The 22,174-nt window shown below is 48.0% G+C and overlaps 1 long non-coding RNA gene across 1 annotated transcript; it reads left to right on the top strand.

The window, feature by feature from the left end:
• Positions 1-11,045: 11,045 nt before the first annotated feature.
• Positions 11,046-18,973, top strand: LOC128842603 (uncharacterized). Its single transcript, XR_008446035.1, has 3 exons — positions 11,046-11,106; positions 13,149-13,206; positions 15,604-18,973. It is a non-coding gene; the product is annotated as an uncharacterized LOC128842603 (long non-coding RNA).
• Positions 18,974-22,174: the final 3,201 nt, after the last annotated feature.

The raw sequence follows: 22,174 nt of genomic DNA, 5'->3' as shown, positions 1-22,174 counted from the left end.
AGGTTCCCAGCATGTTGCGTGGTGATATCCAGGGTTTACACCCAGTGATCTATTGATGGCAGTTGTAGGAGTGTTAGGGGGAGCAGACAGAGATCTCAAACCTGCAGACCAAGCTTAATCGCTTCATGGTCTTTGCCCGGCTCTGTCCACATCCTGCCCCAGGGGATAATGGAAACCACAGGAATCTAGAGGAGGGGGGAAGGAGATACAGTCCTGCCTGGATAGATATTGGGTGTTTAAAACTGAGGGGCCAAATTCAAACTGGATGTGAGCAGTTACAAGTCTAACAGCCTGCATGTGGCCCAAACAACAGCTAATGTGGAGAGTGGAGGGGAATGCCCATGAATTTCCCCTAACAAATAAAACGCTGTTCGTGATTCCTGCCCTTGCTCATTATCCAGTATATGACACGGCAGAGAGCACAGACAGGCCTGGTGCCAGAGGACAAGGCAAGATTGGCTTATGAGATCCAGAAGATGGTAAGGATCCAGAAAGCATCACTGACGGATGGAACCCGGTGAGAGCTAAACAGCTACTAAAGCCAGGGGCAAGGAGGGGTAACAGACAAGGGGACCGTGAGCCACAACTGGAAGGTATGATGTATATTTGATCATTTTAGGAGCTGTCAAGGAATCTGCAGCAAGTTCAACTCATTTCCCGATGAGACTAGTGTGGACCTGTGGAAAGTGCGGAATCAGGAGCTGTGGGTTCTAGTCTTCTTTTAGACATTGACGCACTGTGTTACTTTGGGTGAGTCTCCGCGCCTCAGCTTCCCTGGGTGTAAAATGGGGATGGGGATCTTTACCCTCCCGTGTAAAGTGCTTTTGAGATCCAGGGGTGAAACGCAGTGTGCAGAGGCCGAGTGTGATTTCATTGGTTTCTTTCCAAAATGATGGAACATTTCAAAACATCTTCAGTATGTGATAGAAAAGTCCGGGATTGACAGAGCCACAGATGGGCATAGGGAGGCAGAACAGGACAGACAGATCAAGTGGAGAAAGGGGCAGAAAGACAAGCTGGCTACCAGCAGAGAAAGAAAGAAAGACAGAGAGCCACAGGGGACAGACCGAATAAGGAAGGGAAAGTACAAAAGAGCTGGAACACACTGGCTGGAACAAATTCATCCTGAGTGTAACTCCATTATTAATTATCATTATTATTTATTATTATTTGCATGATTTGTACTTGTGCCAACAAGTCTGAGTCTGAGCCACTGTTTTTGAGAAAGACTCTTGCACACAAAATGCTTCCTGTCACTTCTGAACCCTGGAGAAAAAAACAACAAACCCAAGATAACTTTGCCCAGCAGGAAAAATGAATTTTCCCTAAGTGGTTAAGTTAAGAAAGCCATGAGAAGCTTCTTACGCCTTTCACAAGACAAGCAGAAGAGCAAAGAAGAGAAGCTGTGGTGCTTTTCCCAGTTCAGCACTCTGAATAATGAGCCGACAAGCTGGAGGGTGAGCTCCCTGGAGGCTCTGCTAGGTACCGGAGATGGACACAACAAGTCGCTCAGACGGGCCAATATCTGAAGCGATCTCTCTCTAATTTTCTACATCAGTGAGAATACAGCACAGTGCCATCAATCATAGTCAAACCGGCTCAGAAAGCCCCCTCTCGCTCGCTCTCCTCTGCAACGACTCCCTCCTCGTGGCTACCCCCGGCTTAAGAAAGCAGATGCCTCCTGTACAGCTACAATCCCGCCCCCTTTGGCAATGTTTTCTGCCGCAGAGTTGCTGTTTCCAGCACACTCCCCCCCTTCTCAGGCGCTGTCTCCCGGCTGCATGTTCTTTCTAGTCTGTGTTTAGCTAGTGTTGTTTGGGTGGGGGGTAGCTCTGAGACGCCCCGGGGCTGAGTGCCTTTGGGGTCACCTTGTTAGGGGAGCAGGAGAAGAGGCCAGGGAGGAGCTGCAGTGTGGCTGTGGGCACAATGCTGCACAGAATGCTGAGCACAGAATACTGCGGTACGCCTGAAGGTGCTGGTTGATATCATCAGGTGTAGGTGCTTGGTGACCATCAATCCCTTATGCTCAGTCACCCTTCTTCTCCCCTGGCCTGCCTCTCCCCAACAGTGCTTTAGGACCAGTCCAACAAAGCAACTGAGCACTTGTTCAACTGAACCATGCTGCGTGGTCCCAATGAATCTGAATGTTCTGACTCATCCAGATCTCTTTGGTCTAGAACCAGGGGCCGGATTGTGCACTATTATAAATAACCATAGCTCCCTTGACTCCAATGAAGCTATGCTGTTTTACCCCAGCTGAGGATCTGGATTCAGGGCAGAAAGTCTTCCTAGCACAGGTACTTCCAGGTGTGCCTTGAAAAATGACTCAGTTAATAGCACTCTCATCTCTAGACCAGTAGGTTCAAGCCTAGGTCCATGGGCACTGCTTATGGTGCATTGCTGGAGGGAAAAGGATGCTACTGCTGGACTGTCTGTCTGTCACTTCACTTGGGAAGGAAAAATCAAATGCACAACTACAAAATGGGGAGTAAGTGGCTAGGCAGGAAAGGACCTGGGGGTAATAGTGGATCACAAATTGAACATGAGTCAGCAGTGTGATGCAGCTGTGAAAAAGACTAATCTCATTCTGGTTTGTATTAATAGGAGTGTTGTATGTAAGACATGGGAGGTGATTGTTTTGCTCTACTCAGCATTGGTAAGGCCTCAGCTGGAGTACTGCACCCAGTTCTGGGGGACACACTTTAGGAAAGATGTGGGCAAATTGGAGAGAGTCCAGAGGAGAGCAATAAAAATGATAAAAGGTTTAGAAAACCCGACCTGTGAGGAAAGGTTAAAAAAACCTGAGCATGTTTAGCCTTGAGAAAAGAAGACTGAGGGGGGACCTGATAACAGTCTTCAACTATGTTAAGGGCTGTTATAAAGAGGAAATGATAATTGTTCTCCATGTCCCCTGAAGGTAGAAGAAGTAGTAATGGGCTTAATATGCATCAAGGGAGATTTAGATTAGAGATTAGGAAAAGTTGTCTAGCTATCCGGGTCATTAAGCTCTGGAACAGGCCTCCGAGGGGGATTGTGGAGGTTTCTAAGAACAGGTTGGACAAACACCTGTCAGGGATGATCTAGGTCAGGGGTGGGCAAACTTTTTGGCCCTAGGACCACATCGGGTACAGAAATTGCATGGAGGGATGGGTAGGGAAGTCTGGGGGAGGCTAAGCCTCCCCAAACAGCAAGGCGTGGCCTGACCCCTGCCCCATCCAGCCCACCCTGCTCCCCACCCTTGACTTCCCCCCAGGACTCCCAAATCCTATCGAAACACCCCTGCTCTCTGCCCCCTGACCATCCCCCTGGGATTCCTGTCTCCTATCCAATCCCCCCTGCTCCCCACCCCTGACCACCCCCAGGACCCCCGCCCCCATCCAATCTCCCCTGCTTCTCACCCCCAGACCGCCCCCCTGAAGCCTCCCCGCCCCCTATCCAACCCTCCCTGCTCTCCCCGCCTCATGTTACCTGTGGGGGGAGGAAAGGGGGGGTTCAGTCCTTTCCCTGTGCATTTCCCGTGCTCGTTTGGCTGCTCTCCCTGGCAGTCGGGCAGGGCTCGCTACCTGTCTGGGCTTGGCTGCTGGGGACAGGGGCCAAGCATGCTGGAGGTGCGGGGGGGCCCTGGCTTGCCCTGCCCCGTCCCCGGCAGCAGGGCCTAGGCACCTTGACCGCCCCCCTACAACCTCTCCCTGCTCTTCGCCCCCCCCCCCAGAACTCCCCCTGCTACCCGCCCCCTGACTGCGCCGCCCTGGAGCACCAGGTCTGGTGGTGTTATAGCCGTGCCACCCAACCGAAGCTGCAGCCACGCTGCCCAGGCACTGTGACTGTGAGGGAGGCAGGGAAGGGAGGGGAGTAGAAGGGGAGGGGCCAGGGGCTAGCCTCCACCCCGCTCACCATGCTGCCGGGGAGTTGGGCTGGCTCCTTCGCAAGCCTGTCCTGACCCCACTCGCTGGCAGGAGCTCGGGGGCCAGAGGGAAGGGTCCTGCGGGCGGTAGTTTGTCCCCCCAAGTCTAGGTTTACTGGTCCAGCCTCAGCAGAAGGGCCTGGACTTGATGACTTCTCAAGGTCCCTTCCAGCCCTAACCTTTGATGATTTTATGATATAAAACCCTAAAATCGCAACCTTCCTCCCAGCTTCTATAAGCAGCAGCTCAGATGGAAGTCAAAGACCCTAGGGTACTATCTGAACAGAGTAGAAGATACCCCCAGTGTCCTGGCCAACATCCCCCCTTCTGTAAGCCCAGCCTCAGTATCATGAGCTATTGCCCTGAACGTAATAGCTGCTTTGTTTACCTCTATAGTCACTTCACTCCCAGTAATGAGTTATCATTAATCACTGTTTTATACAGTGCTCTTCCCTGAAGCACGGAAGGTGTTGCATAAAAGCACCATCTTGGCTGTTCCATGGATCAAGGAATGATGATCTCCTAGAGACATAAAACGACGGTACAAGGAGGAAGTGATTAAGGGGAAAACGCTGAGTTGGGGAATAATTACTGAGAAAGGTGAAGGATGTGTAGTAACTGGGTAATGGACGGGTGAGGGTATATAATAAGCTGTTCCTGCTACATGTTTGCTACAGTCTAGGATCCTGGATGTGGGAGATTTTTTTTACTATCTGCTTTCCTCTGTTCTGTTTATCATCTGCTTTTATGGAGGGTAACCGAGGAGCACGTTTTTATTAGTGGCTCAGGCACCGAGAGTAATAAAGATTAATTTTTTAAATAAGTCCTCGCATTAGCTTTAATTTCTTGTGGCAGGGCTTGACCTTTGAAATCTGCAAATGTAGTTAACTTAAGACTCCTCTGGGCTTGTGAGTTTTGAAATGGCAATCCAGGGAGCTGGGGATGGGCAGAGCAATCCGGTCTGGGTTTTCATCTCCCAAGAAATGCATTGAAAGGCCATTCCAGAGAGGTATGAAAAATGCAGGGCAGGATTTCCTCTTACCAAGTGCCTGCGCTGGTTTCTGTCCCAGTTAAGCGCTGACATCCAGACCGTGGTAGAGCAAGTGGCACTGCCCAATCTTACATAAGAACATAAGAATGACTCTACTGGGTCAGACCAAAGGACCATCTAGCGCAGTATCCTGTCTTCTGACAGTGGGCCAATGCCAGGTGCCCCAGTGGGAATGAACAGAACAGGTAATCAAGTGATCCATCCTCTCTTGCTCATTCCCAGCTTCTGGCAAACAGAGGCTAGGGACACCATTCTTGCTCATCCTGGCTCATAGCCATTGATGGACCTATCCTCCATGAATTTATCTAGTTCTTTTTTGAACCCTGTTATGGTCTTGGCCATCACAATATCATCTGGCAAGGAGTTCCACAGGTTGACTGTGCGTTGTGTGAAGAAATACTTCCTTTTATTTGTTTTAAACCTGCTGCCTATTAATTTCATGTGGTGCAGATCCTTCTTCCATTGAAGTCAGTATCAAAGCTCCCATTGACTGCAATGGAGAAGGACCTAGCCTTTGCTTTCTATGCCCTGGAGGGAGGAACAGGAGTGCCCTGAGCTGCTACCACGAATGTCCCATCCTTGCTGTACTGGATGGGGATAGTGCTCTGAAGTGAGCTTGCTTTCAGGTCATGCTTTTCTGCATATTGCAATTCAGAATCGAGGAGTCCGTTAGCTGGATTAGGCACGTCTACGTGGGGCTCCCAATGGGGTTTAAAGCTCATGCACTTGAAAGTCAGTTGTGGCCAGATTATAACACAGTTTGGCTGGCTCCTGTGCACAGAAGCATATGCTAACTAGGCTGAACAAAACATGGTGTTGCCTGAGTGTCTATGACTGTGAAAAATATCCACCCATTGCTAACCCCAGTGCCACTCCAGCAGGGGTGGGAGTGTTAGTGTAGATTGGGCCCCAGGAGTGCATGTGCACGCAATCTCTTGCCCTTATAAAGTAAGTAGCAGTGGTAGAGGTTACATATTATGGAGAACACCACGCTGGTGTAGACGAGAGAGCTTTTTATTTCAAGGCAATATAAAAAGCAGCTACAGCCTGCTGAGGCATTCGGGGGAACCGCTGAGGACAAGAAGAACAGAGCACAATACAGTGTGACCTCGTAAAGAAAGGGCTGTTAAATTTACTGCGGCACTGAGAGATTGGAGCTGGGACCCAAGCAAGCACTTTGGAAATGCGAGGGCAATGTGTGTGTACGTGTGTGTGTGTACACACTGCGTGGATCTGTCTCTTTTTTCACACGTTGGCATAGCTAGTCCCGCTCTAACAAAGTGTCATTGAGTTATCTTGTCCGGGGGGCTCTGAGGTGAAGTTTTGTTACCTTCTTTTTAGAGCATCATGCGAGTCCTTTCAGCCTTGCTTTTGAAAGAACAGTTCCCTTGGGGCTGCTATTGTTCCAGCTGAGGAACGTGTAGAACCGCTGGGACTTTCTTCTGAAATTCCCTTGTGGAGACCCATCCGCCAAGGCCTCATTCAGGCATGGGGGGACGCCTGCCAGACTTTGCTCTGTGGGGAAACCTGAGGCCCCAGAAAGGGGCTCAACATCTCACTGTTCATTCTAGCCACTCCCCATGGGCTGGAGGGGACTATTGTAGTCGGCCCTGTGAGAGGGGTGGGTGAACATTGCTGCACTGCCCCAGGAATGCTGCCGTCAAAGAACTAGTCCTCAGAGATCCCAGCTCCAGGCAGTGGGGAATAGCAAGCCCAGTACCAGTAGCCATTTTTGTTACCTGGGGCATTGCTGGCAGACCTGAGGCTCCCCTGCCCTCCAATCTCTGCTCCACCCACTCACCCAAGTTCAGGGGAGACTGTGCAGGGGAGTACACTCCTCCTAGAGTCCTGGGCAACCACCTGGCCCTAGGTATCCATTCACAGCAGTGCTCTTCGTTTGGGGTAGCTCCATTAACATTATGGCTTGGGGGGCAATCTCTTGCCTTCCACCAGCACAATTACAGCTTAGGGCCTGATTGTGCCCCTTCAGATGCAGAATGGGCAGGGGGACAGCACAAGAAACCTGCCCCTCTGCAGTGGCTGGGCACAATTCCAGCCCTTGCACTCAGCGAATACATGGGCTGTGCCCGGCTAGTGACCTACCAGCCTTGTAACTGCCCAGTAGAGTGGTCCCCACCTCGACCCCCCACCCACCCTGGAACACATGCTGCACCCTCTGAAAGGGTAGCACAGCAGCTCTGCTCCTGCTACACTGCCCAGAGCCGAGAGGCACCATCCCGCCCTGAGCTCCCCTTCAAGGCACAAGCGAGTCCTGAATATCCTCAAGCCTCACCAGCTGGATCCAGGATCCTCTTGTACCACAGAATTAAGGGCCAGTGGGGACCTGGCTGGCGCCTGTCCCTGCTCCCAAGCACTGAGAAAAGAAGAGCTGCTGGGCTGGATGGTGGCTGTGGTTAGAGCAGCATGGACGCTGGGGGATTCCACAATAGCCAACACATTTACTCTGCTTTACATGAGAGCAAAATCATGGCCCATGGTCAGGTGTCTGTGTGTATTAGTCCTACATCCGAGACCCCTCCGAGTACAAAATGTCCAGTGCATGGGGCGGGGGGCTGTCTTCAGAGGACCCCTGAGGTCCCATCTGCCCTGTGGGTATGTTAGAGATCCCCCAACACCCCCATAGAGTCTGGGTTTGGCCCACTTCCTTGGCCAATCTGTGCAGTGTTGTGCAGTGAGATATTCCCCTTGGCTGCCACCCTCCACCCTGGAGGGGTCTGTTTCTAGGCCCAGACTCTGCTAATGTGGACCCTGCAGCCTTGCTTTCAGCGGGGCTCTGCTCATGTTTCATTAGCCACACGGGATGTGGCTGGGCTGTAGGAAAGGGCTCGTTATGAAGCATGCAAGGAGGCCAGCCTTCGTGCTGAGAGCTCCAGTCCACTCACCACACTCCAGTGCGGCACAGGGCTCCGTGCTGGCAGAGCAGGTTGCAGGTGCAGTGCCATAGCCTGGGAAGCGCTTGGGGATGGTTCTGGGTGAAAGATGCTACCGGTGTGAAAACAGAATCATTGTTATTATTAACCCCCAACTGATGTACAGAACCCTGCCTGCCTTTGAGCGTGGGTTTCATGCAGGAGCGTTGATTGCCTCTCCTTGCAGACTGACCCTGAAGAGCACTGTTCTCTCTCGGATCCTCCCGTCTCTTCCCCTCCTGCTGTGCCACACATCGCAGATAACTGATGAGCACTGCTGCTGGGGATTCTCTCTTTATGTGGGGCAGCTGGCCAGGCAGTCTGAGATTACTGCACTGGAAAATGCCTGGTGCTAAGAATCAATTCTAGACTAGGGATTGATGGCCCTAAAAGTTCATTAAAACCTTGGTATCCTCCTGGTTAATTTATTCTTCCTACCTAGGAGCACAGAGGCACAAACAGAAGGCCAAGCACCTGGGTCCCTGTGATCTATACAGTGCTTAGGGATGCTTCCCTCTCCCATCAATTTTACATCGGGGTAACCAGATTGACTTCAAAGTCATTACTTCTGATTTACTCCAGTGTCAGAAAGAAGAGTGTCAGGACCTTTGGCTCCAAATACACATCTGACTCCTTTAAAAATATGTCACGCTAGTTGAATCGCTCCAGTTGTGGCCATGCACACTTCACTACTGGTTTATTATCATAATGAGTATTGTAATAGCAGCAAGAAGTCCCAACCAAGCTCAGAGCCCCATGGTGGTGGGCACTGTACAGAAAGAAATAGGAGACAGTCCCTGCTCTGAAGAGCTTACTATCTAAATAGATAAGACAGACAAAGAGAGAACTTCTATCCCCATTTTACAGGTGGGAAACTGAGGCATGGAGAGATTATTAAGTAACTCACTCAGGTAACACAGGGAGTTTGCAGCAGATATGAACTTACAGTTCCTGAAGCTTAGGCCAATACTTCAACAACGGGGCAGGCTTTATGCCTTTTGGTGCTACTGTAATACAAGTAATAAAGAAGTAGCTATAGCAATCACAAGTGGCCAGATCTGGCTTTTACAACTCCTCTAAAAAGATGCCTGCAAAGCAGCTCAGGAAGAATTGATTGGTAGAGTTGCCAGCTGTCAGGAAAATGAGGGGTGCCTGCACCCCCCCCCATTCTAAACCTCGGTCCTCAATCCCCCTTCCTCCCCCCCCCCCCGCAAGACACACAAAATTGGAAAGAGAGAGAGAGTGAGAGAGATTAAAGCTGTCACAGAGCATCGGGTAGTTTATGTGCAGTGAAGTATATATACAATTTTGCAGCTTGTGGGTAGGAGGAGAATTTTTTTGTGATAACTATATTTTATGGGTCTTTTATGGGATTTTTAAAAAATGGCTGTCACAATAAATTATTTGCCAGGGCAGCGGGAAATTGTTCCGACTGCATCGCTGAGCATCTAAAGCCCAGAGTTTCCTGGGGTCTAAGCAGTCTCGTGCACTTTTAAAACTTTGTCCAGTTGCCCTGTTGTGCCGTCTTTCCTGAGAAAGGGGCCGGGCTGGTGTAAAGATCTGTAGCTCCTCCATTGGCTTCAGTGGATGATTTACCTCAGTTGAGGATCTGGCCCCAAAGCTTAACTTGAGTGTGGTGGTCTCTTTTCACTGCTTACTCTCCCCCTTACAAACCTTTTTTCAGATCCTCTCTATATCTTCTTTCTTTCCAAAGGACTTCAAAACAGATGTTCCCCCTCTGGTATAAAAGCAGCATGGAGGAGATGGAAATTGTCCGAAAGCGACATGGTTTTAAGGTATAGGAGCATCTTCTCCCCTGCAGTATGGGCTGTGGAGGGGCCATAGGGTGTGGTCATTGTGACAGACTGACAATATCCTGACCGAACTTTATGGAATTAAGTTAAACCTTATTGAATTCGGATTAATACCTTGGGAATACATTGTATTAAAAATGCAGTTGTGTCTGTGTTACTGTGGCACTGAATGTACCTTCTGTAATAGAAACGGGGATGCTAATGAACTTCCTCCATTATCAGTCTTTGAAGCCACCCACCGGAGAGATACGCATACACTAGTTCAAACTGGATTCTCCAGAGACCAACAGACAAAGAAAAGACTTTTGGATAAATAGCTTCAGTTTAAACTGACTCAGGGCTTCCTTCCTGAGCTAGCCACCAGACAGGACCTCTGGTTCACAGAGGGCACCAATCCTTGAGGAAGGACTTGGCCTACTCAGGCCCCATAGGACTGAGTGCTTGTTCTGAGCTGAAGCTGTGATGACTTTTTAACCACAAGGAAACCCTAGGGCGGAGAGTTGAAAGGCTGCTCCTGCCCGAGCCCATGTTAGAGTTGGGATGAATTCTGGTAAGTTTGTTAGCATGCACGTAGGATCTTTTACTGTTTTTTAGCTTGATTTTTATTGTTTTTATATAAAATATAAGCATATAAGCACACAAAACATACACAAGGAGGAAATCACATATAAAAAAGTCCAGTGGTCAATAGTTGCAAAACCTGAAAAAAAAAACCCAAAAGCTGAATCGGTAAAGGTCATGCAGAGCATTCATTATTAAAGTGACTAAATAGATAAATAAGTGAGAACACAGTCTACGAGTCCCACAACTCATATATACTAAGCTGCAAAGGCATGCAATAGTTTCATGTGTGACCAGACATCCCTGTAGTTTTTCCAAGCGTTTCTATTAGACAGAGTCATTTTTTCCCATTAATGTGGTAGTAGAGAGCTCATTCAGCCAGTCTGTATATGAGGGAGGAACTGCAGAATAACTCTTTTGGCCACTAGACTAGTTAATGCAATCCATTTCTTAACATTAACTGGTAATGCCAACTCATCCAGCACCCCTGAAATACACACGCTTGGAGAAGCGACACTGAAAGTTTTTGAGAGAGCACTGAATCTAGTGTCCCAGAACACATGCATTTTCTGACAGGCACAGAGACTGGGTGAAAGGCTGGCATGTGGCTGTTTGGCAATGTGCAGAGTGTTGGAGATGCAATCTGGCTTTAAACAAATGCGCTGGAGTCCAGTCATACATGTTTAACATCTGGTTCTGGAAGAGTTACAAGAATCCAAAATGTGAAGTATCCATATTAGGTCAGATGTCTTCCCAGGTTTCTGTTGTGGTAATACGGGTAAGTTCTTTTCCCCATTTTCCTCTGAGACGGAGATTGAGAGGGTACTGCAAAGCATGAAGCCACGTGTAAGTAATTCCTACAAAGGGACTTTTATTTCCATATTTCTTAATATGTTCTAGAGGGGAGAGAGTTAAAACAGACCAATTGTCCCCACATCTATGTATGAATTCTTGAGCCGTGAGAAGGAATGGTGTGTGAGACAGTGTCTGATGGGGTGTGCTCCCCACGCTCACCCAGAAGGGGTTAACGTAGGCCAGATGGGCCAATTATCCTACTAAGCGACAAACTGGGGATATTTAGGCTGAGCCCTGGTCTACACTAAGAGTTTAGGTTGAATTTAGCAGCGTTAGAGCGACTTAACTCTGCATCCGTCCACACAACAAAGCCATTTTTGTCGACTTAAAGGGCTCTTAAAATCGATTTCTGTACTTCTCCCTGATGAGGGGAGTAGGGCTGAAACCAACATCGGGTCAAATTTGGGGTAGTGTGGACGCAATTTGACAGTATTGGCCTCCGGGAGCTATCCCAGAGTGCTCCATTGTGACTGCTCTGGACAGCACTTTCAACTCAGATGCACTAGCCGGGTACACAGCAAAAGCCCTGGGAAATTTCGAATTTCATTTCCTGTTTGGCCAGCATGGTGTGGAAGCAGAGAAAGAACTGACAGGAAGGGGATGCAATGCATGACAGTTCGTTAGCAAGAGTTAGGCTAACTGTAACCCTAATAACGCGAGATTTGTAGAAGCGAGGAATGTGTGAGGCGAGTGGGAAAGAACTGTGTGAGAGGTTGTTGCGACCTTGTGTAGATAATATGGAATGTAGACTAAGAGTCTACATTAGTGAGCAAAACAAGATATCAGAATGACCTATGTATAAACAAAATGCAGCTGTTGCTCATTATTGTCTGTAACAAAAGGTATAAATGCTTGCTGTAATTGTTTACCTGTTGAGAGACCTGTTTAGCTCTCTCCCTCTATGCAATTGATAGAGAGAAAGTAAAGTATCTGATTTGCTGTACCCAAACAAAAAGTGAGAACTCTGTTATTCTCTGACAATTTGGGGGCTCGTCTGGGATTTGAACCCGGGACCTCTTGCACCCCAAGCGAGACTCATACCCCTAGACCAGGAAGGGTGGGGGCTAGTTGAGAAGCCCACCCTCTTATCTAAATTGGTAATGAAAAAGCCAGTGCCCATGGAAGGGACAGTTCAGTGAGAAAAGCAGGATCGGGCCCAAGCAGGCAGGCAATAGATAGAGAGATTGAAAAACAGGTTGGAAACTTTGAGGGCATAGTGGAAGGAAAGGAGTAAGTAATTATAAGCATGGGGATTTCAAATCCCCAGGATAAAATTGGAATGGTAAAATGTGTGTAAGACAGAGTCTTTGTACCAAGGTGCAAGAATAAAGCAACCTTTCCTTATCCCTGTCTGGCTGTTATTGACTCTCAGCTAGGTGGACCCAATATTTCGGTGACAGTTACTGGCGACTCCGGTTAAAGAATTTCTGTCTTATACATTTGGGCGTTAGGTGTGTGGACAGAACTGAGCCTCTCATTCGTAATTCCTCAGAGTGGAAGCCATCGCGTGCGATGAAGCTCTGAGGTCAAATTGGGATCCTTCTGTCCCATCCCCTGTAGCGGTCAGTATTAGTAGAAATTCCTGTAATAGGATCCTATTAGGCCATAATTCCCTCTGTTCTCTGTGTAATTCTCTGTTAGAGTGTCAGCAGGCAGATGGGTGGGTCTCTGGTAAAACCCTCTAAGGATAGCCTTTTGAATTATATGTTAAGTAAATGGCCTTTACCCGGTGTTCAGAAAAGAATGTCGAAGAGATGCTTGTTGCAGCTTTGCACCCAGGATTGGCCAGCCCTGGTGCACTGATTGGCCTGAATCCGGATCTTTTGACATTCCGACTTACTTAACTCCCTTGCGCCTGGTACTGGAAAACCAGGCACCGGGACAAATAGATTATTGGTTTTTGTGGGATCTGTGTTTTATAAGTTTGAGATGAATTGGTATTGTTTAAAGTTGCAAAAAAAAAAAGGGAGAAAGTGAGAACTCTGTTATTCTCCGACAATTTGGGGGCTCGTCCGGGATGGCAACACCCGCAGAGGTACCGGCAGCTGCTACGGATCGTTCCCCTTAGAACCTCATGGCGCCACAATAGAGGTAGGAGACCTTTTGAAATCTCTATTGGGGTGTTGGAGGAGGACTGTCCGTGGGGCCGTCTGTCCCTGTTGGGCTCACGCCATCCGAACGTATTGACTGTGCAGCCAGGTCAGATGCAGAGCGGCTTAGGGGAATTGTTTGCCGCCCCCTGTATGCATATGTGAGGTGCATAGGTATGCACCGGAGCTGAGGGGTTGTTACCGCCTCAGGAGGGGTTGTTACCGCCTCGAGTGATGCATCGAGGTACTTGGGAATAGTACCTGGAATAGAGGCCTTGGTGTGTGTGTGTTGAGAGTTACAGGAAGACGCCCAGAGTACTCTGCAAAGTCTTTTGGCTCGTGACCAGAACTACTCTAACGCAAGCCCGGTAACTAGAAGATCTTTTAGGAGATCCAACCCACGGTGGGCTAACTCTGCCTGGCATCATCCGGCGAGGAGGCTACCTGGATCTAGGAGTGTGTGAACCCATCTTCCCTCCCCTTTTCCTCTCTGTGTGAGCCACTGACAGTCTGATCATCTCACTGGATGCAACGAGAGTAAGCGGCGCCGTCTCTCTGAGACTAGCCGACGCTCTTTGCTGAAGGGAGGTGTAGGAGGGTCATGGCCATCCTCGTTAGCCTCTCATGTGTGAGTACCCTGTAGGGAGAGATCCTTAGTTTATGTGCCGCTAGAGCGGACAGGGCATCCTCCCTGTGTGTGTAATTGGAAAATGGGTGGAGGACAGTCTAAGGATTCCCTCTCACCCTCTAAGGATACCCCAGCTTATTTCATGTACGTACATTATGGTCCTAAAACCTGCAGGTATTTAGAGAATTGGAATCATTACACGTGTGAAAATTCATCTAAACAATGCCCACTAGAAGGTCCCTTCAATCTAGATAAGATCATACATCTCAGAGGAGCTTTTAATCACCAAAAAGCCTCTGACACACAATGGGAGCAATTTGTCTATTGAGGAAAGGAACGGAAAAACAACAAGGAGTCTGGTGGCACCTTAAAGACTAACAGATTTATTTGGGCATAAGCTTTCCTGGGTAAAAACCTCACTTCTTCGGATGCATAGAGACATCTATGCATCCGAAATTTGATTAATTTGAAATTCAGCTTGGTCCAGAGATAAAGAGAAAGTTAATCTGCGTTCAAGGTCAAAAATCAATGCAGACCAGGCTAAGTACAAAGAAAAACTGCTTTCGGCCCCAGCTGGCTGTGAAAAATATAGACATAGTCAAACCAAAGGCAATACAAGTTACAGTGCTGAGATTACATTTGCAAAGCTTAACTGTCCAGTGAGACCCAATAGTCTGCCTTTGCAACCCTGGAGCCGGCGTGGTTTGGGGACGCTGAAGAAGCCACAGGCAGCCAGCCTGGACTGGAATCACTGAAAAGATGCCCCAGGAGACCTCAGGGTGTAAAAGCACTGCCCTCCCAAGAGAGGAAGCAAGTTGGAGATTGCACAGCACCTTCTCTGAATGTTATACACAGATGTGGCCAGTCTGGACGTACGTGTGTGAGTATGAAAGTGTGCCTACTCTCAGCCGCAGTAAGTCTGAGAACCGGAGAGGGGTTTAGCATTCCTCTCTCCACCCCGGTTGACCGGGAAGAGTGTCAGGTGGATCTACCCCAGTCGTAGCAGGACTGGGCAATAGAGAAGTTGGAGACAAGGGAAGAGTTGTGTACTTGATAACTAGTATTGAGCAATTAAGAGCATAGATCATGAACCAGGCAGCAACTCAAACCTATGCCCAGGGCAAGTTGCAAGCCTTGAGACAGGACTTCCAGGCAGAAAAGGAAGCACTGGCTAAGCAAGTACCGGTCCTTCAGGGACTTGTCAGAATTTAACCATTTGTGTTTGCATATGCTGTAACAGCAGTGTGTTTGCCACAAGAGAAAATTAAATAGAAGGGTTAAATCAAAAAGCAGATACTTGTTTTATTCAACTTGGAATACAAAGTGTTTGGATAAATCAGGAAAATGTGATATACTAAAGTCTAATACATTTGCTTAAGTAAGAAAAAGAAACTTCATTGGCCAGATTTTTTTAATTGAAAAATTGTTGTTAAAATTTGCATACCAACAGTCTTTGGAAGCAAGGACATGGAAAGTTAACCCACTCCCCATATTGCCCATGGGATCCTTCTGGCTACCTCAGATTTCTAGCCAGAGGCTGGGGAGGGAGGAAAACTATTGGACACCAGAGGTTGTACCGAGTGGACTCCTCAAAAGTGGGTGTGCTTGTCCTGGTTTGTTGCTCCAAAGCTCTGTAATAAAGTTATTTTACTGGAAGGGTGTACATGGCATACATTGAATAATAAGACTAATGTACTGTATAATGGCAATGTGTATGTGTTCATTGTTGGGAAAAGGTGTATGAGTGAAGAGTGGAAGTTTCCTTTGTAGGTTAAAAGAAGCCAAGAGGGGAGAAGGAAAAAGAACAGAACGAGTTAACTGGAAAAAATAGCTAGCAAGCTCAGTCCAAAGATAAGACGCTGGCCCCATCCAAGGGCACTGCCCGCAGCTAAGACTTGGCTGACAGCCAAGAAAAGGGGGGCCTGAATGTGCCCAAGCAACTATGAGATCTGCAAAACACTGCCAGGCATTAATGAAATGTGTTAGGTTGTTCTTTTCTCACAGATAAAAGCAGTGCTAACCAAAGACCCTAGGAGCCCTGCCATTCATTGAAACAAGGGGACTGAGTCTACGTAAAGTCCATCAACGAAAGACTGCTTTGGCTCCACACTGGAAAGGCCCTTTCCAAGTCCTGTTAACCACCAACACCGCTGTGAAGTGCCAAGGACTGCCTGCTTGGACCCATGCTTCTCACTGTAAAAAGACCCCTCCACCTCGGGAGGACTCTCCGACTGATAATAAGCCTATTTCTAGCTCTGCTGTGCCTTCTGGACAGCAGGAAAAAAAAAGACAAGGTGAAGTGCTAGTAACCTCTCCCTTGTCCACTGACAGACCTACTGTGCCTTTGGATTTTTCTAGAAGAAGCAAAACCATTACAGAGTGATGTGCTAGTAACCTCTCCCCTGTATGATGCTAAACCACACTGTTTCAAGAAAAGAGAAGAAGAAACACTTGCTTCATTGAAACCACAAAGTCCAGGGATTCCTGACTACAAGCAACATTAAGTACTGACCCTGGTGAAGAAACAAAGAGTTATACACTGGCAGGAAGAAACTTGTGGGGCCCATGCTTGGGAACGTGGTATTGATTGGATTTTGGGGTTTATTCTACAGGCTGCGCCCTGTGTTTTGGATAAGTCCTTCAGTATGTATTGCCCTCCCTAATTGGATTTTAAATGATAAGTATCAAAGGCACCTTGTTGCCATTGCCCCTGCTATCTCCTCCATTACACTATTACCCCTGTAACACATCCAAATACAGACAATGTCATATATTTGATAAAACCAATGACTAAGGCCTTCACATTTTAGTGATTTATTTAAATATTGTTTGAAAAAAATATGTTTAAGGTTCAGGATATCCCATATAAGCGAACAATTGAATGGATCAGGGAAGATAAAAGTATATGATATCACTACCAGTGAACCCCAAGAATCTGTAATTGCAATTGATGGGTTCTATAGCGAATGTTCCTGGAATTTGCACTGTGTTAAAAGAGAGAGGCCCTTATTGTTATTTGGTCATCCAATTAGTGAACAATTAAACGAATACCCAGAGTTTGTTTTGCCACTGGAAATTTTACCTGCATAGAAATTATTTCAGTGACTAATAATGTGACCTGTACCTTATTGCAATACACCCCTTCTTATGCCATTAATATCAATGCCTCCCGGAAGTACATAAAGGTGTTCAACCAACAGATGTGGTATAGTACTACACCAAAGAGAGATGTATTAGGATATCAATGGACTGTGATTAACACTACACTAGGGACTGTTAAATTTTCATTGCCCTTATCCAGTTTCCAGATTACCTCTACATACCCAAATTGCTCACAGGGGGCTGCCATTAGATTAGCACAACAGAGGGCTTGGGTTATTTCTTCTAGAAAGAAGAGAGACTTGACCGGATCCCTATGGGATGGGGCCAATAGTGCAGCAGCAGTTTGGAATATTTTTAAGAACCAAGAACATGATGAGAAATTGGGGCAACTAAAGAAGGCCATTGGCCTTGTTTCTGGAGCACAACTAACCCAGGTACAGGCTGGAGTTGGTGAGTTACATGTTATTTCCGCCCTTAGTTCAATGACCCAGAAGTTGCTGACAGAGATGGTATTGAATATCACTGAGGCTGGGAAGGCATTGCAGTGGCATCTAGCATGTTCAGAAATTCAGGATTTCCTGAATGACCCGCTAATGGCCATTCGGAATGATCTAGAGCATCAGGCTTGGCCCACTGCCCTTACAGACACATCAGGAGTACCACCTGATCTGTGGCCATGGAGACATTCTTGGAGACTTTCTGGGTGGAAGTGCAGACGTTCTCAGTGCTCCTTCCAAGCATATGGATTGGTTGGGGGGTTGTGGGCTCCCACATACTGAATCCTGCTGGGTCCATGGGGAGGATGCATGTGGGATTGGGTAATTCACCGAGACATCTGGGAAATTAGACCTCCTGGTATGCCCAATCGATTTTTAGTCAGTGCTCCTGGGATTACATCTGACATTTGGATGGGGTTAGGGAGTCAATGGACGTTAGAACCCCCACAGCTTCAGTGTATCCGTAAACTGAAGCCAGGAGAAGTTGTTACTCTTCATGACTACGTTTGCTGGGAGGGTAGGGGACAAGGAACTACCCTGACAGGACACTTACTTTTTTCAAGCTAATGATAGCTGTGTATATGTTAAAACCACCACATTGCAAGACATATATTTTAATCTCATTACCACTGCAGGCAATCATATTATTTACTGGCCTGCAGATAGAATTTTGCAAGTAGTCCTTAGGTTCCAGATACCCTTTAATTGGACTAGTTTAGTACCTGATCGGTTTCAAAATTTGCTTTCACTGTTACCAGAGGTTCAGAAAATCTCTGAAGTACAAGGGCAAATTCACATGCTTCAAATTATATATCAAGTTGAAAAGTATGCCTTTCAGACAGCTTATAGAGTATCCACCTTATGTACTAAGTATGATGTATTGTGTTATATGACTAAGATTGTACAACAACCCCATCATATTATCGCTATGGGAATGTTATTGCTTGTGTTGTTGTTAGCTAGTGTAGGAGCATGTTATTGTTGTTGTAAAGGACGTAATAATAGTAGTATCTTTCATGTCCATGCTAATCATGCATTGTCATTACATCCAAACAAAACCCCTAAGGTTGAAGCATCTGAAGTAGAATCTGAATTCCAAGACTTAATGCAAATAGAGATTTGAAAATGTTTGTTGTACTAGTAGTACAAAAGGGGGGGTTGTGGAAGCAGAGAAAGAACTGACAGGAAGGGGATGCAATGCATGACAGTACGTTAGCAAGAGTTAGGCTAACTGTAACCCTAATAACACGAGATTTGTAGAAGCGAGGAATGTGTGAGGCGAGTGGGAAAGAACTGTGTGAGAAGTTGTTGCAATCTTGTGTAGATAATATGGAATGTAGACTAAGAGTCTACATTAGTGAGCAAAACAAGATATCAGAATGACCTATGCTCATTATTGTCTGTAACAAAAGGTATAAATGCTTGCTGTAATTGTTTACCTGTTGAGAGACCTGTTTAGCTCTCTCCCTCTATGCAATTGATAGAGAGAAAATAAAGTATCTGATTTGCTGTACCCAAACAAAAAGTGAGAACTCTGTTATTCTTCGACAGTGGCAAGCTCATCAGCACAGGTGACCATGCAGTCCCAGAATCGCAAAAGAGCTCCAGCATGGACCGAACGGGAGGTACTGGATCTGATCACTGTTTGGGGAAACGAATCCGTGCTATCAGAACTCTGTTCCAAAAGACAAAATGCCAAAATATTTGAAAAAATCTCCAAGGGCATGATGGACAGAGGCTACAACAGGGACCCGCAGCAATGCCACGTGAAAATTAAGGAACTCAGGCAAGCCTACTAAAAAACCAAAGAGGCAAACGGCCGCTCCGGGTCAGAGCCCCAGACATGCTGCTTCTATGATGAGCTGCATGCAATTCTAGGGGGGCCCCTACCACTACCCCACCCCTGTCCATGGACACCTGCAAGGGGGGAGTCTCATGCAACAGGGATGAGGATTTTGGGGACGAGGAAGATGAGAAGGTGGTGGAGGAGGAGGAGGATAGCGCACAGCATGCAAGCAAACTCCCCGACAGCCAGGAACAGTTTATCACCCTGCAGCCAATACCCTCCCAACTCTCCCAAGGCAGGATCATGGACCATGAAGCTGGAGAAGGCACATCTGGTGAGTGTACCTTTGTAAATATAATGCATGGTTTAAAAGCAAGAATGTTTAATGATTAATTTGCCCTGAAGACTTGGGATGCATTCGCAGCCAGTACAGCTCCTACTTTTAAATGGCCAACCCAATGGGTGCTTGGTATGAGAAAGGAGGGTGCTGCTGTTTGAAACCATTCCCAAATGTTATGAAGGTTGAAGAAGGCAAAAGACTGCGGCTTACCATGGCTGCCTGCAAGCCTAATTCTGTTGCCCGGCCCTGTGTGTGTGATCTCTCACACCAAACCAGCAGGCCCTCAATATAAGAGGCAAAATGCGACCTTGTACCGAAAGCACATGTGTTATGTCATGTTAACAGCTTGGTTCACCGTGAAAGAGTCTACCCATTGTTCTCTAAAATGTGTCTTTTTAAATATTACTCTCCCTTTTTTTCCTCCCGCAGCTGCAAATATTTCAACGCTCCTCCTATCATCTCCGTCCCAGAGGCTAGCGCAGATAAGAAGGAGAAAAAAACGCACTCGCAATGAAATGTTCTCTGAGCTCATGCAGTCCTCCCACACTGAAAGAGCTCAGCAGAATGCATAGAGGCAGACAATGTCAGAGTCCAGGAAAGCAGAAAATGAACGCAAGGACAGGAGGGACGAGCGAGATTAGAGGTGGCGGGAGCAAGTTGAGAGGTGGTGGCAGTGCGATGAGAGGAGGCAGAATGCAATGCTGAGGCTACTGGGGGAGCAAACTGATATGCTTTGGTGTCTGGTGGAGCTGCAGGAAAGGCAGCAGGAGCACAGACTGCTGCTGCAGTCCCTGTGTAACCGCCTACCCTCCTTCCCAAGTTCCATAGCCTCCTCATCCAGATGTCCAAGAACATGGGGGGCTCCGGGAACCCAACCACTCCATCCCAGAGGACTGCCCAAGCAACAGAAGGCTGGCATTCAATTAGTTTTGAAGTGCAGTGTGGCATTGTCCTTCCCTCCTCCCCTCCTCCACCACCTCACCCGGTGCTTCCCTCCTCCCACACCCCTCCCGTGCTATGTTGGCAGTTATCCCCCTATTTGTGTGATGAATTAATAAAGAATGCATGATTTTGAAACAATAATGACTTTATTGCTTCTGCAAGCGGTGATCAAAGGCGGGAGGGCAGTTGGCTTACAGGGAAGTAGAGTGAACCAAGGGGCGGGTTTTCATCAAGGAGAAACAAACAGAACTGTCACACCGTAGCCTGGCCAGTCATGAAACTGGTTTTCAAAGCTTCTCTGATGCGCAGCGTGCCCTGCTGTGCTCTTCTAATTGCCCTGGTGTCTGGCTGTGCATAATCAGGGGCCAGGCGATTTGCCTCAACCTCCCACCCCGCCATAAATGTCTCCCCCTTACTCTCACAGATATTGTGGAGCACACAGCAAGCAGCAATAACAATTGGAATATTGGTTTCGCTGAGGTCTAACCAGGTCTGGCTCCAGGCACTAGCCGACCAAGCACGTGCTTGGGGCGGCACCTTGTAAGGGGTGGCCAATCTTGTGGTGGCGGGAGGTGCTCGGAGTTTTTTGGGTTTTTTTTGGTTCAGTGGGGCGGCGCTTGAGGTTTTTTTTGTTGTTGTTTTTATTTCATCCGGGCGGCACTCAGGGGGGGTGGGGTGTTTTTGTTTCAGCGGCATGGCGCAGCGCTTGGCAGCGGGGTGTGTTCAGCGGTGTGGCGCTAGGGTGTTGTTTCGGTGGCACGGCACTCAGGGAGGTGTTTTGGCGGCGTGGCACTCAGGGGGATGTTTCGGCAGGGCGGTGCTTGGGTGTTTCGGCGGGGCGGCATGGCGCGGCGCTTGGGGGGTGTTTTGGAGGTGCAGCACTTGGGGGGGGTGTTTCGGCAGGGCGGCGCAGCGCTCGGGGGCGTGTTTCGGCGGCGGGCGCTCAGGGGGGTGTTTCGGCGGCACAGCGCTCGGGGGGTGTTTCGGCGGCACGGTGCAGCGCTCGGGGGACTATTTTGGCGGGGCAAGGTGGGGCAGCGTGGCGCTCGGGGTGTGTGTGTTATGGCAAGGCGGTGCTCTTTTTTGTGTGCTTGGGGCGGCAAAAAAGTTAGAGCCAGCCCTGGGTCTAATCGAGTCAGTAAACTGCGCTAGCGCGTTTTTAAACGTCCAAATGCACATTCTACCACCATTCTGCACTTGCTCAGCCTATAGTTGAACAGCTCCTTACTACTGTCCAGGGTGCCTGTGAATGGCTTCATGAGCCATGGCATTAAGGGGTAGGATGGGTCCCCAAGGATAACTATAGGCATTTCAACATCCCCAACAGTTATTTTCTGGTCTGGGAAGTAAGTCCCTTCCTGCAGCTGTTCAAATAGACCAAAGTTCCTGAAGATGCGAGCGTCATGTACCTTTCCCGGCCATCCCACGCTGATGTCGGTGAAACATTCCTTGTGATCCACCAGTGCTTGCGGTTTACGAACTGGCTGCAAAGGTGGTCCGATCCCAAGATAGGGATATGCGTTCCGTCTATCGCCCCACCACAGTTAGGGAATCCCATTGCAGCAAAGCCATCCATTATGACCTGCACATTTCCCAGAGTCACTACCCTTGATAGCAGCAGCTCAGTGATTGCGTTGGCTACTTGCATCACAGCAGTCCCCACAGTAGATTTAC

Source organism: Malaclemys terrapin, chromosome 8 (assembly GCF_027887155.1).
Source record: "Malaclemys terrapin pileata isolate rMalTer1 chromosome 8, rMalTer1.hap1, whole genome shotgun sequence".
NCBI lineage: Eukaryota > Metazoa > Chordata > Testudines > Emydidae > Malaclemys > Malaclemys terrapin.
The sequence above is the reverse complement of the archived record's forward strand: the minus strand, read 5'-3'. Positions and strand labels throughout refer to the sequence as shown.